Raw genomic sequence first — 15,626 nt, forward strand, 5'->3', positions numbered from 1 at the left:
AAATAATATGAATGTTATACTGAGGAAAAGGGTACAATAATCACTGCAACAAAACAAGTAATAATTCTATTAATTTTGTGGCAGGAGGGTGAATGAAAGATGACCATTTTGACGATGGGTTTCACGTATCTTCTGTTCCACACTAATTAGTTCTTTTAGCCTGATACAAGAAACTGTAGTTTTGTACATGTGTTCGATTAAGCATGTTGTATCATATTCTATGTCACGCTCTTCATCTATAAATCATTTTCCAGCACTACTTAAATGTCACCATTGATAAGTCTATAATTAACTTCATGCTAAGTTAATTAAAAATTTAATAAAATTAAATTTAGTTCAAATTCATCACAGCAACAAACTTTATTCTTGCAAAAATATAACTCAGCAACCTTAACTGAACATCAGCAATTCTTCTCCTTCCTACAGATTTATTCCCTCCCCATACCCAAATAACTGGCTTGCCAGCAGATTTACAAAAATTGGGATAAATTACATATACAAGAGAACTGTAGTGGCAGTCTTTATGAGCAACAATTGTTGATATGATTCTGTCATATTTTGACAAGTGTTGCCCTCTGAGTTCACTTGCTTCTACATTAATCAAGATGACACAAACCAGATATTCAAAATTTGTACCATTAGATGAATAATGCAACAGGCTTACAGCACCACTGACCTAGACTGGAAAGTTTGGCAACCTCCCTCCACATTTTGTTAAAAAGGACAAATTTGTGCAGTTTCAAATAGCCACTATAATGCAGGCCAAATGGAGGTTCGTAATCCTGCACCTTTCAGCAGTTATTGACTATACAGAAGAACAAGATGCTTTCTCCGACGAAAATTTTACTTTTTTAATCGAGGAGTAAAAACTAAATCTTGATTCTCATTTCTTTTGTTCGTTACTTTTATTTGATGCATATTTCTATAATGATAGTTTCACAATCTATGATCAGAGCAGAAAAAGAAACCAACCCCAAAAAAATTAAAAAGTTTATGTGGACAACAGAACACTAATTAAAAATTGCTTATTATTCTTGCAGTCACATGCAGTCTTCAGCGTGAATTTCCATACAACTCTTAGTAAAATAAATAATCTATTTTATTTTGATAACTTTTGAATGGAAAAAATAACACTAAAGGTTTACACTGTGCCTTTTTTAGCCCGTTTTCCTGCCCATATGGTATTTCTCCCCTGCAACATGAAGCACTTTGTTCGCCTTTTAAACAGATTAAGTCTCATCTAGGTTTCGATTAATCAACCCCTAAGGAAAAGCGCCAGCGCCCCCTGGTGGGCTCGGCTGCCCTCTGACACAGCGGCGTCACTCCACAACCCCAGCTCGGCCACAGCGACATTTCACTACCTTGGCTGCGGAACCTGCCTGTAAACTGCTGAAGGACTCTCTTGTTCACCCAAAACTTTCACTTTTGTACCCGTATTTTTGCTATAATATACATGGAAACAGGTTTATGAGGCATATAACCTCTACGCTCTTTATTTTAGTGGCTTATTTCATGAAATAATTAGAACTAGTAGCTCACATTTATTATGTTGGCTCGTTGTTTTAAAATAAACTGAAAGCTGTTGTAGAACACAAGAATGACAGGCAGAACCTGAACAGTCCAATCCTAGTGCAAAGGGATATAACAGTGCAGATAATCAATGTGCACCAGTAAAGATGCCCTGAGGAAGAGTCTCTTTGTTTCAGTGAGGCTGCTTGCATTGAGAAGCCTAAGTATGTCCCCACTGCCACTCACAGTTTTGCACAGTGTTTAACATTGCAGATTCCTATAAAGTCTAAAGTTATCGCACAAAAGTCCCACCTGAACATAATTCCCGTTATATAATTGCAATTTCAGGGTAAACAGCAATTTCAGTATCCCAGTTATAAAGTCTTCAGAGTATAAATCTTTGGTGCAAAATAAAGACATCATTGCAGCACCAATAAGAAACAGAGTCCTAAATGCAGAGCAGTATTTGGAACCAATGTGCCAACATCAGGTAACTCAGGAGCCTCTCAGTCCACTTCTGGAATTCTGTTCATCTCTGTAGGCAGAGTGTCTGAGGTCATATCTCAGGGTTTTCACTGATGCACATACCAGATCATTGCACCTACTATTTCCAGTGCATTACAGGAACATTTCCTTTCTGGAAATGGGAAGAAACTCTTCCAGGCTGTCACAAGTAGCAGAGGCATTAGACTGAGTCAGTGCTGAAGAGAACTGCAGAAGATGAAACACATCCCAGTCATTCTCAGCAAAAACCACAACTTTTTGAGGAACTCATTTTGTCTATGTTCAAATAATTGTGCTAGACTGATACTCAGGATATGAGGTAACCTTGCATCCAAACAAAAACTTTTAAACAAGGTTTCACTGAATTCATGGAACAGTATGAAATTAATGGGGACTTGTTTTAGTAAGAAATCAGTATAAAGCAAGCAAAATTCTTAAGATTTGGCCAATACTGGAATAGAATATTCCTTTATTGTTCTATATTTTTACATCACTGATGTAAATGAAAATATTGCTTATCCATCAGAGGTTTTTTTCGCCCTTGGATTATTTATTTTCTTAAACACTATTAGTCTCATCAAATTGGAAGAAAAAAATAAATATTTGCAAACTCTGTTTCCATTTTTAAAAAGAATGCAAATAAATGAATATAAGTCCTAGAAATATTAGAACAACAGTAATGAATTTTGAAGACAACACAAACTAAGGTAGAGGCTCCAAAGTATCCAGACCAGGCTGTGCAGCAGTGGAAAGGGATTAAATGTTTATGCCTCAGGTTCCCAGGCTATGCTTTTCCTAGCATTAGTCCTACCTAGCTCTGTAGCGTCCTCTCACCTCCCAAGATGTGAATGCTGTAGCTTCTCTGCAGACTGCAGCAGTGAGCAGTGTGACTCTGCATCTCTCTGTAAGATACCACTAAGACCTCATCTCTCACCTGTTCAATAACCAGGACTGCCTTGTGTGGGTCACCATAAGACCACATTCTAAATTATTATATTCATTGCATTTTAAATAACACTGCCTCCTCACCTGTATCATGGTTAAATTAACTATCATAGTCTCTGTGAAGGATTGTGGAGACATGAAGGTGCTGCTAATTGTCTGTAGAAATTCTATCTGCCTTCATGTGTAACTCTGTGATGCTTCCTTGCACGAAATATATCCATATTTTATCACCTCGTATTCCACCAGATAAAGTCTCCAGTTGTACCTAAATAAATTCATACAGTCTCTATTGACTTTTAACTGATTATATTTTTTAATTTTCCATTAGTGTTGCAGTGTGATGCAATATCCTGCTTCAGTTATCCCAGTGCTCTATCAGGAGCCCATTGGTTAAGACTAAACTTTCATCTATCCTGTAGGAACTGTTTCTTTCTTCTACCTAAATATAGGTCTCTATCACACAGTCTGGGATGCCTCCAGTTTTGTGCTTGGAGGACCCATTTTTCCATCTATCTTCTCATCTTCCGATTCCACCAAAAACTATCACTTAGGTGTTTATTCAGAGCTAAATGGGCAAAATTTATTACTTCTACTGACTTTTACTCATAGCATTTCACCTCCTCATTTTAAATTCCTGTTACTACCCTCACAGCTACTAAGCTACTTATCAATCTTTAAAGCCTGCAACCATTTTTTAAATTACTTGTTCTGAAGAGAAAGCAAAAATTAGAAGCCATCCATTACCATTTATTTAGATAGTTTCAGGGAGGCATTTCAGTCCACTTCAAAGGCTCAGGAAAGGTAAACAACTGTAATGCACTGTAATTACTTGTCTAGGTCATTTTATATTTAACTTTCTATCTGTACAATTTTACTATTAACTACTTTGGTCTATCAACTTCTAAAATGTGGCACAAAAATATCTTTACTTCTGAGAGTTTAACTGGACAACACCCTTCAACCCTCTTACCTGGTTTTCTTCCAAAGCAAAATACACATTTTGGTTTTGAATCAGCCTGCAGCTTCTTTTCTACCCCCATGGTTCTGGAGATAACCATGAGGTTTGACAGAATTTCAGCAATACTAGAGGGCTCATACAATTGTCATCAGTAAAAGAATGTCCATCCTAGATGACTGAACTGGTAATCAGCTACTGGCTAGTTAGAAGTGCAGCTTGTACCTCTAATACTTGTTACAATATTTAAAAGTGCATTTTTATGTTGAGTAATATAGATGTGAGAGGAATAACGAAATACAGCAGTCATTCAGGCATGTGAGCATGACAGATATAATTCCTACAGGTTATCTAAACCAACTAATATTTTAAACCCCTCTGCATGTCTTCTCATCACACAGAAAGCATCTTATTTCATTACCTATCTTTCTCTCTGAAGTCTAGATCTAATCCCTTTGCCTCAGCCTGAATGTTTTGTTTGGTAAAATATTTATTTGCACACTAGTTTACTCAGACATAGATCAACACTGAGTTTCTAATGGTCTCATTTTGAGTATATTACAAGCAGAGTACAGCAAAATTACATGTCATGGCTCTCTCTACACTGGCAATTCACTGAATCATTCAGGCTCAGAGGGACCTCAGGATGTCTAAGGCTCACTGTCCTGCTCAAAGTAGCATCGTCCAAGAAGCTTAGGGTTTTACACAACTGAGTCTTGGAAACATCCAAGGCCAGTGACTCCACAACCTCCCTGAGTTCCAGCAGTTAATAATCCATACACTGTTTCAGCAGTTAATAATCCATACACTGATTTTTTCCCCTTTATATTTAATGAGAATTTTGCCTGTATCAATTTCTGCCCAGCATCACTCACCCTCCTGCTGTGCACCTCAGTAAAAGGTGTGGCTCCTCTCTGGAACCTCCACTTCAGCTCTGGGAGGCTGAGTTCCCTCAGCTTCAACCCATAGATAGGACTGCTTTATAAATACTGGACAGTCTTAAAAGGATGTCTCCTGCTTCTAGCTGCTAGACTTGCTGCAGCATAACTTACTCAATCTCTTTGCTATCACAACCTATATCCTGTATACTACTCCCTGTATTTAATATTTTTCTTTTCTTTTTGTTTCTTAAAGGATTGTAAGAAAACACAAGTTGTAAGTGAATGTGAAAGGCATGGAAAAGGCAGCACTTCTTATCTCAAAACTCTTATATCCCATCACATCAAAGTACATAGATCTGCTGCAGCAGTTAAAGCTTCAGAAAACCTGAGCTTCTTATTTGACCCACATTTCTGTTTATTATTTTGCCATTTTTAAAAAGAAAAAGGAAGATAAGGCTCTCTTTTTCTATTAGTCCTCCTAACTGCACTATCACTTCTTCTCTAAATCATTTCCTCTTATTTTATTATTTTACTCTTAGTAGATAAATCACACATACATGAGCTATCAGATGTAGTAGTTCATGTTGTTTCTGCTGGGAATACTAGTTATTTTGAAATATCCCACTTGTGGACAAGAATGTGTTACTAAAGCTATAATATTATTCACCCACCCTGTTACAGTACTTGTCAACTCCAATTTCATTTTGTTAGGTTTCACACTAAAAAATGGCAGTTTTACAGTCAATCTGTTTTACCATACAATCCAATTATTTCTTCTCAATAAAATCATATACCTAATTCTCAGTCTCCTTCTCATACTCACAAATCCACAGGGCAAATCTGTGAATCTAAACCCAAATATTTAACTACACATTAACAACTAAGTGATCAGTCTTCTGGAGTAACTAACATTGAGAGTGTCCAATTAACATAAACATTTCCATTTGACTTCCAAAGTAACAAACTCAGAGTCAGCACTCCCTACTTATTTTATGTGATTCAGAAACTTGTCAGTTTATCAATATTTTTTGAATAGTACTTCTATTAATTCTGCATCAATAAACCATAGCGACTATTGTGAATTACACCAGTTGCTAAACGGGATGTCAAGTCTCAACACATATTAACAAGTCAAAATTAAAAGGCTTTTGGTAACTGGCTGTATAGATACTGTTTAAGTTTGGGTTTTTCTCCCTGATAATCCACTAATATTTACTGGGTTACTGATTTTTGCTACAGGTTTTGATGGTAACTGTATTAGTTTATCATATGATTTGCTGCCTATGCATCTTGGAAGGGGTAACATCAGCTGCTGTGTTATCCTGCCACATGGCAAACAACTACCCTGCAGATGCAAGCTAATGTTAACATCACAAAGCATTGCCTTGTAACAATAGAAAGCCCCATCAAAAAGAAAATGGAGTAGCACACAATTTTTACATCACCTTACCTTTAACTGGAAGTATTTGGGGGAGATGAGGTAGGAAATCCCAAATCCAAATGCACAGTCTGTTGGAATGAGCAAGAAACAATAGCTTTCCTGGCCAGAGAAAAGCCAAAAATATTTGGTGTATTCATTTAATGAAAGGAGTCAAGGAATCAGTCCTCAGGGAACAAATTTTAATTTAGCTTTGTGTGACTTTCCCATACTATTGTCAGAACAGGAATAATTAATACAAGAATGAACTCATGAATGATGTAGGGGCAAAGAGGTATGCTAAAAGTATCACCTAAACAGTAATTATAGAAAACACTTAACCTAACTTGAAAAAACAGGAGAAATACTTACTGTTTCAAGGCAAGCTACCTAAAACTACTTTGTATGAAGATCCTAAAATGTACCAAGTACATAGCAATGAAATGCTACATTCAACATCAAAAGACATTTTTTTTGAGAGAAGGAGGGAGAGATGACAGCAACGCATTAGGTACCTGATTTCTCCTTATTTTGATGGCATGCACAAAAACCTACCCACAGCCTCATTCTAGCACTAGCAGACTTGGGATCAGCTCCATTACATACTCCACCTGAAAGTGAAACAAATTTAACTGACCTTTCTGAGACACAGAAAGATGTAGAAAACAGTTAAAGTGAAGTATGAAGAAGAAAAACTCAGTGGCTTTTTCTACTGGCACTGAGTGTTCTGAGCTGCTTGAGCCTTGCACTATATTGAGTACAGCTATGTATTTCAACCACGCATCTAGCTTTCATAATTTAGCTTTCACTTTTAAGTAAAAGATCCAAGCAGATTGAGCCTTTTCAGGGCTTATCACCTAAATGCTGACTCTTTCTTTGAGAGTCAGACACAGTTCTGCAATTCTCAATTTCTGTAACAACTGGAGGATATCATTTCTCAAAATACTCTTCTGTTCCCTTCCAGAATCTATTCATACATGGTACCTGAAGTCCTCATATAAGTGATATCTCTCTACATTGAGATGCAACATTATCTATCTACATTGAGACGTAACATTAATGGACCTTCTCCTCTCTTTCTCCTTTTCTTTAACAGCAGAGAAAAGAGCATCATGAGCCGTCAATTTAATATATAATTTTTTAGTTTCCTCCAAAATTCGCCTTAAATAGTCACTGTGCTCCACATAAGAAGCATATAAGCTCATGTCTTGACAAGTGCCAACACAATTCCACTAAATCATGTCAAATTAGGCTTCTAATGTTAGGAAGGAGGAAAAATTATATATTTTGATTATTAATGCTTTCTGGTGATCATTTTGCATGGCATACATTATCACTTTTGGAAATAGACTAAACAGTTTCAAATCTAACTCTTAATAGAAGCCACCAATGTAAATTAATATCTGCAGAAAAGGAGTAATTAAAATATACTTCAATATACTAGTTAGGAATAAACCACAAATAACCTATTTCTCAAACAAATTTGGAGTGGCAAACTCAACTACCAAAACTAAATAAAACAGAAAAACAAAAGCAAATGCAGGATAAAATACTGGGAAACAGTACATAACAAGTTTTGAATTGTAACACATAAGTAGACAAGATAGCCATAGTATTTCAACAGAACTGTCTTAGTTTTGGGTGCATCAGACTCAATAAATAGCCTTCTTCAGAAACGCCACACAATTTCCCCTAACTGTACTAGATACAACTATATTCAGGAAATGTAAATAAACCCATTTTCTGCAAATGGCATTAAATTAAAGTTTCAACAATTGGAGAGGCTTCACCAAGCAATTAATGCATCAGAAAAACCTAATACAAATTTTTTAAAAAGTTGCTATGGTGTTCTGCAGCATATGGCAATGGAATCACTTTTTCTACATGGATTTCCAACACCTTCCTCTCAATAAATTCTATTTTAGTAAAACAAACAGAAAAGCATGTTTTAAAGTATTTCATACATAGTTTTGGCTTGGTTAATTTTGTTTCAATTTTTTCTTTGTATTGTTATATATGCCAAATTCTGTCCATTATTATAAACAGCACTATGATTTAGCATGCAAAACCTAAGAAATACTCTTGCAAAAAATATATTTTATTTGGGATTTTTAGAACTTATATGTATGATTTTATATGTATAAGTAGATCTCTATGGCCAACTATCAAAACCCTTCTAAATTTATACTTCACTGAATGTTCTTGCTGGCAGTAATTATCTTATTGTCAGTAAATTATGTGTATATAAAATAAAGGACAATTTATTCATAGAAGTTGATATTTTAGCAATTCAGAAAAACATGACACTAATTAACAAGCCACATATTAACAAGAAAAATACCTCTAAGCTCTGATGTGTTTGGATACCTAATTTCTTGCCTTCACACCATTGCCTCACAGTATGAATTAAATTCATAAATGTCTCTTTGAATCTCTCTCCCTATCTATTACTTGGATGAACAATCTCTCCTCAGTAGCTGAAAAGAGCCCCAAAGCAAAGGAATTTTATAAAGCAGTTCAAAAACTAGCTCTATGAGGTTGTGATACCCAAAATCCAGTAATCATAGTAACTCTCACTCTGCTATCACCTCCCTGAATTGTCTGGACAGCTCTAGATCAACCCTGTCCTCCTAGCACAAAAACAGCAATTTCAAATGTCTTTAACAGAATGGGAAATAACCTCACCAGAGCTCACAGGGTTCCCCTGCTCTCTTCTGAATCTCCAAGTGAAGAAATCCTGTAATTTCTTACTAAATTAGAAGTTTGACTGCTGTAACTGACTTTTTTCCTACTTTCTTTCCCTGCATGCTTCAAAAAGAGAATGGAATTGCTCAGGAGCTGGCAGCAAGTTTAGCACACAGACTAGTCAATCAAGTGGGCCAGATCTCCCCAACCAGCTTGTGAACTCCAACATCCTCATTTTGAGCTGCAGTGCAAGCTAAAGAATATATGTAGAGTATATGGGGATGCGAGTGCCAATTACTAATATTGGAGACTCCGCATCCTCACTAAAACAGTTCCAGGCACTAAAGTAATTACATCCATTGCTGGATTTCCTTCAATATATTGCCACAGAATGATTTCCCCAGTATGCCTAAACAAAGTACAAAGTAGTTTGGACATCAATTTATCCAACATCCTAGGGATATCCCATTTCTAGGGATGATACAAGATCAGGGCAAGTACATACATACTTCATTGACATGCAAATCTGAGAGGTTAGCAAATGTGACACACGTCTAGAAGAGCAGCCAGAAGGATCTGGTGAAGTACAGATCTGTTAGCCTGATCTCAGTGCCAGGGAAGGCCATGGAGCAGCTCATCTCGAGAGCCACCACTCAGCACATGAAGGAAAACCTCATGTCCATGGGGATCAGGCTTACCAAGTAGGGGTTAATGAAAGGCAGTGTCTCCTTCACCAACATGATGTCTTTCTACAACAAGGTGACCTACTTATTGAACAACAGAAATTCTGTGCATGGTGTCCCCCTGGATTCAGTAATCGACACCATTTCCCCAGTATTCTCCTGAAGAAACTGGCTGCTCACAGTTTGGATAAGTGCACTTGTTAACTGAATAAAAAACTGTCTGGAAAGGCAGGGAACAGAGTTACATCCAGCTCGTGCCTGGTCACCAGTGGTGTTCCCCAGGGCTCAGTATTGAGGCCAGCCCTGTTTAATAATCTGGATGAAGGGATCAAGGCCACCCTGAGTCTGTTTGCAGATGACACCAATTGGGCAGGAGTGTTGATCTGCCAAAAGAAGGCTCTGCAGAGGGATCTGGACAGGCTGGATTGATGAGCCAAGGCAAAGAGGTGGGTGCTGCCCTTGGGTCTCAACAACCCTACTCAGTGCTACAAGCTGGAGCAGCGTGGTTGGAAAGTTTCCCAGTGAAAAAGGACCTGGGAGTGCTGGTTGATAGATGACTGAACATGAAACAGCCGTGTGCCCAAGAAGGCCAATGGCATCCCGGCTTGGATCAAGAATAGCAAGACCAGGGCAGTGATTGTCCCTCTGTACTCAGTACCGATGAGGCCAACCTCAAATCCTGCGCTCAGTTTAGGACCCCTCATTAAAAGAAAGACATTGTAGTGCTGGAACATATCCAGAAAAAGGCAGCTGGTGAAGGGTCTGGGACATAAGTATAATGAGAAGCAGCTGAGGGAGATGGGTTTGCCTGGAGATCAGGGGTGACCTGATCTCTTCCACTCCCTGAAAGGACATTGTAGCCAGGTCTTTTCTTCTCCCACGTAGCAAGTGACAGCACAAGGATCCAACTCATGCCAGGTGATGCCCAGGAAAGTGGCTTGAGTGGTGTAGATGTCGTGCATAGGACTTGTTTAGTAGTGGACATACACTTTCTCCACTCTTGTTTAGATACATGTTTAAAATAAATGGTTTTCTTTTACAAACTATAAATGAAAGACATTTTAGGGTTCTGCATATCATTACATTCAGTACACATCTATTCCTTGATAATTAATCATTCTTTTGAAGCTTTTTTATTTAGCTCATGTAACTTGTTTCAACTCAAGAAAAGCTAGTATCTCTAGCTATAATTGGTTTTCTCTCTCTACTTTCCCTATAGCAATATGAAGCACAATCAACCTCACTTTCAATCCATTTTATGCTTATCTAAACAGCAGTTGTAACAAGTGTTGCAATATGTGACTAATTCATTTAATAATTTATTCTAACACACTCTTAACCAAACAAACTTAGCTTACTGAAATCTATTGTCAGTCCAAAAATTCTATTTAAACATCAAATACCTCTAGTATTAAGCATAGTAAAATGCAAGAGCAGGATTCTATTAGGACTTTAAATACCAAATCCCTCTCCTTTGAAAACAAGTTAAAGCTTTTCTTATTCTCAGATGAACTAAAATATTCTCACAGATGTTTCTGTCTCTTAGCAAAAGGCCACAAGATGAAGTGAAATCAATGAACTCCATGAATGACATTAAACAGACCTGCACATTTCTCTTGCTCTGTGACTTTATACATTTGCAGAAAAACTAGAAAAACTGAATATGCTATTTGCTGAACTTTTACCTCAAAAAAGGTATTTAAACCCACACCTGATGGAGCTTGAGTGCTCTTCTAGAGGACATCTGTTACACACACACCAGTGCACTGTATCTGCCACTGAAAACTTTGCAGTGTACAGCACAGCCAGTCTCTGCATGCAGAGGAGGCCTCCTGTCTCCCCGGGGTGTCATTCTCTGCTCCTGCCCTACACAGCACATGCCCACTGGTAGTTTCGCCGATTTCCCAACAGCTTCCAAAAACACAAGACTCAGTGAAACGGAACATTAGGAGCAATTCATACATCTTTCTCTCAAACAATCATTCTACTTAAATGACAACAAAACGGGCTACAGGCCAGAAAACTGTTCGGAAGATGTAGTACAATTCACATCATCTTTCCCAGGGCTTTGTGGTCTCTTTTCTGAAAATTCTGTATGCTAGTCACATAATGGAGAAGGTTTTGTTCATCTGGGAAAGTCAACAAAAAACAACAACCTGCTGCTAGTATTAGTATAATTTATCATGCCTAGAGTCAGTTTCCTGCATGTTGTCAAAGACCTTTAGAAACCAAGGAAAACATCTGTTAAATCAGAGGAAATGCACTGAAAACACTGCAGATTGCACACCCTTTCATTAATGACTCAGAGGCTCATTAAAAAAGCAGTATAGATATTTAAGGGGTAAACTACAGACACTGAGCTACAGTCTCATCCTTCAGGCAAATGCAATCTCCACTATATTCTATTTATCTTCTCTTATTATAAAATGTAAATATATCACCAGACAACCTTTCAAGGGTGTTAAAATAATTAAATAATTAACATTTGAAAGCTCTTGAAGAGAAAAAAGAAATTCTAAAGATTAGAAGAAGAGTTATTAAAGGAAAAAGAACACATCAGGTATCTCCCAAAGCAATAATTGGAAAGTTTATTACTAATTGAAGGGCATTTCTATCTTGAAAGATTCTGGTTTATTACTGTATAGAAGGAATTACACATAATAAACAGAGGCAAACAATCACTGAACTTTCACTTTAAATTTATACATTATGGAAAAAAACCCATCATTTTTGTGAAAACAGCTCCAAAGAAAAGAAGAGTTTTACAAGTCCCGATGCTCCAAACAATTAAGTTCAGCTCAGATATAAGATTATTTGCATTGAAATCAGAGATGCTCTTCAGAATCAAACAGACTGGCATATATATCAATTGCAGGAATTTGGCTTCAACTTCAACCACAGTTGTATGAGTGAACTTCTGGGTCTCCTTTGCAGAGGTGCTATAGAGTTAGCTACTGCACAGCATCTGTTAACACATGGTAACACTTTTAGTACTGTGAGCACACAGAGAGATTGGGCAAATCCAAGAAATTGCTGCTTGAGTATTATGACTTGAAACATAGAATCATTTGGGCTGGAAAAGACCATTAAGATCATCAAGTTCAACCATTGCCCTAGCACTGCCAAGTCCACCACTAAACCATGTCCTTAAGTGTCACATCTACACATCTTTTAAATCCCTCCAGGGTTAATGACTCAGCCATTTCCTTGGGCAGCCTGTTAAAATACTTGACAAACCCTTCCATGAAAAAACTTTTCCTAATATTTAACCTAAATTTCCCCTGGCATGACCTGTGGCCTTGTCCTATCACTTCTTACATGGGAGAAGACAGAAAACTCCATCTGACCTTGTTTCAGAAAGCTGGAGAATGTGACAAGGTTTCCTCTGAGCCTCCTTTTCTCCAGGCCAACGACCCTCGTTCCCTAAGCTGCTCCTCACAGGACTTGTTTTCTATACCATGATTGTGTAAAACAACACAGAATGTCTTTCTCATCTTCCTTAACTTGTAAAAACTTTAAGAATGTATATTTAAGTATACATTATAGTATACAAGTGTGCTACAGAAATCCATATATTTTTACAATGTGTATGTGTATGCACAGCAATACACTTAAACAATTATATTTTTACACTTAGTCAATTGATTTTTTAAAACCAAACGAGTCATGCTTTGGTGACTGTATAATCAATATTCACAGCAACTTCAGGGAAAGTAACAGTTCAGCCTTCTCCAATGCACATCAGTGAGATACTGAGAGAGTAACATAATTTCCAAGTCTCAGTGGACTTCACCAAAATATGAGAGACAGCTTAAGCCCAAAAGTCTTAGAACTCCAAAAATGGCTGCAGAATTTCTCAAATGATTACGCCAGCTCCCGGTTAGATTTACAAAACACAATACTTGGCATTATGATGTGCAAAAAATTAGTCCCTTGATATAATTTTGTCCCAGACATCCCAGACCCTTCAAGATTTACAAACACATGTGAATTGACAGTTATAGTTCTCAGCTTTTTGAAGTCAAGAAGATCCTTCCCATTATGATGTTATCTGTCACTAATGTATTTCAGTCACTTGCTTAACTGAACACACTTAGAAAGTCACCAGCATGGGAACAGCTCTCCTATGCATCCTATCTTACATATAAAAAGTGATAACTGAAATCAGAATATAGACCTGTAACATTCTTTTTCTTCTTTGCACATACATTTCTTTTGAAATGGATAACAATGTAATTGCTTCTTTTATTTGGAATATAAAAGAATTCTAAAAGCTTCATCGACTCACCTAGGCGATGGAGGTTTTTAAAGAAAACATGCAAAAAGTCAGCTTCATGCTTTTAATACCTAAATAAATCAACCAAAATCTGAAAAAGATCCTCTTGAACACACCTAAAGATGGATGTTTGTGTTCTGCATTTTAAATGTAGTGTACACTTTAAATTATCTGCTATAAATTGTAGAACAGTTTTCCCAGAATCCTGACTTAGGAGCATAAAGTTTTCTAATTTTTTAAGAAAGGGTTGAATAAACAAAGAATACTGAACTCTGAAGAGAACAAATCAAAGAGCTATATGCAACAATGCTCTGCAATTCAATGATGGCAGAAAGCCATGACTTGAAATTAGTTATACTGCATAGAGGTTGTGTAAAAAGCAACAAAGCAGTTAACAGACTAATGTGGTACATATTAATAAAAAAAAGCCAAAAAACAAAAAACCAATCACAGTAACAGTTACTGACTTGGAAAATACAGCAATGAAAAATACCCATATTTGCTGACAGGAATTGAATTTCTTTATGTTACCTTCAAATGAAAACTAAAACACCCTTCCCATGTAACACAGTCATAGTGTCAAATTTTGAGCATTTCTGGGGAATGTAGTGTAGTGTAACCACTATACCAAATATAACATATACTGTCAGCAAACTGCAAAATGAGAATTAAAATAAAAGCCAGTTTTTCAGAAGCACAGCACTTTAAATACCACTAAAAGCTCAGTGTATATTGAACTCTCAGCGGCTGTTACTATAACATGGCAACGTTATAATCACTAAAGGCACTCCTCAAATATGTCAGGAGTTTGCCTCAGAATCTTACATTCATTTATATAACACCCTTCTCAAACTGGAGGTCCTGCTCATGAACTTTCTTAGTTCTTCTGCATTGGCACAAAACTAGAATGCATTCTTACAATCAAGTACTAATTAAAAAAAAACCCAAAACACTAGCTTGTACATAGATCATTTTCTACCCAAGCGTCAAGACACTAGAAAATTCCTTTATACTGCCTTCTTGATTCCAGATACCTTCAGGGATTCAAGTGTCTGGATGAAAAAATCTGTACATCTATTGGATACATTTTGCTCACTATCTGCACAGAAATTAACAAAAAATCTATTCTGTATGTGATAAATAAAGAGTGATCCAGGCCATTCTCTTCTTTCTTGTAAAAGAGATGCATATATGAAACTTAAAACTACTGAAAAATAAAAGGAAATTATGTATTAATTTGCAATTAATTAAACATAATATTTTTAATTTTTTTCACCATAAGCATGGTCAAGCACCGGAACAGGCTGCCCAGAGATGTTGTAGAATCTCCATCTTTGGACAAAGTCAAAGTTCACTCATAAGAACCTTCTATAGCTGATTTTTTTGAGCAAAAGGTTGTGCTAGACACATCCACCAGTCCCCTCCAACCTCAACTCTACTGTGTTTCTTTGAAGACTATAGTAAGGATGCAAAAGAAATATAGAAAGTAAAACGAGCAGCATATGTTTTCCTGATTTTTAGATTAAGGTCCAACCTGAAAAAGAGAAATCATGCCAGAATTCATAAACTCAAGAAACTTCAGTTATTCTGAGATTGTGAATTTCCCATGCTTTGATCCCACATAAAGTTCCATTGAACAGAAACTGTTAACAAATAATGAAATCCATGACTGCCTTTTAAGCATCATACACTGAAAATCTGAAAAATAGCAGAAAATAAATTATTAAGTACAATTAGAACCATTAGTAATTAAATACAATTAGTAATTCTG

The 15,626-nt window shown here is 36.7% G+C and overlaps 1 protein-coding gene across 6 annotated transcripts in view; it reads right to left on the reverse strand.

The window, feature by feature from the left end:
• Nucleotides 1-15,626, reverse strand: part of CUNH8orf34 (chromosome unknown C8orf34 homolog) — a 149,726-nt gene that overhangs the window by 75,704 nt on the left and 58,396 nt on the right. The window lies entirely within an intron of this gene.

The sequence above is a fragment of the Melozone crissalis genome, unplaced genomic scaffold (assembly GCF_028551555.1).
Source record: "Melozone crissalis strain CALT ecotype California unplaced genomic scaffold, PUWL_Pcris_2 ptg000042l_1, whole genome shotgun sequence".
NCBI classification, from domain to species: domain Eukaryota; kingdom Metazoa; phylum Chordata; class Aves; order Passeriformes; family Passerellidae; genus Melozone; species Melozone crissalis.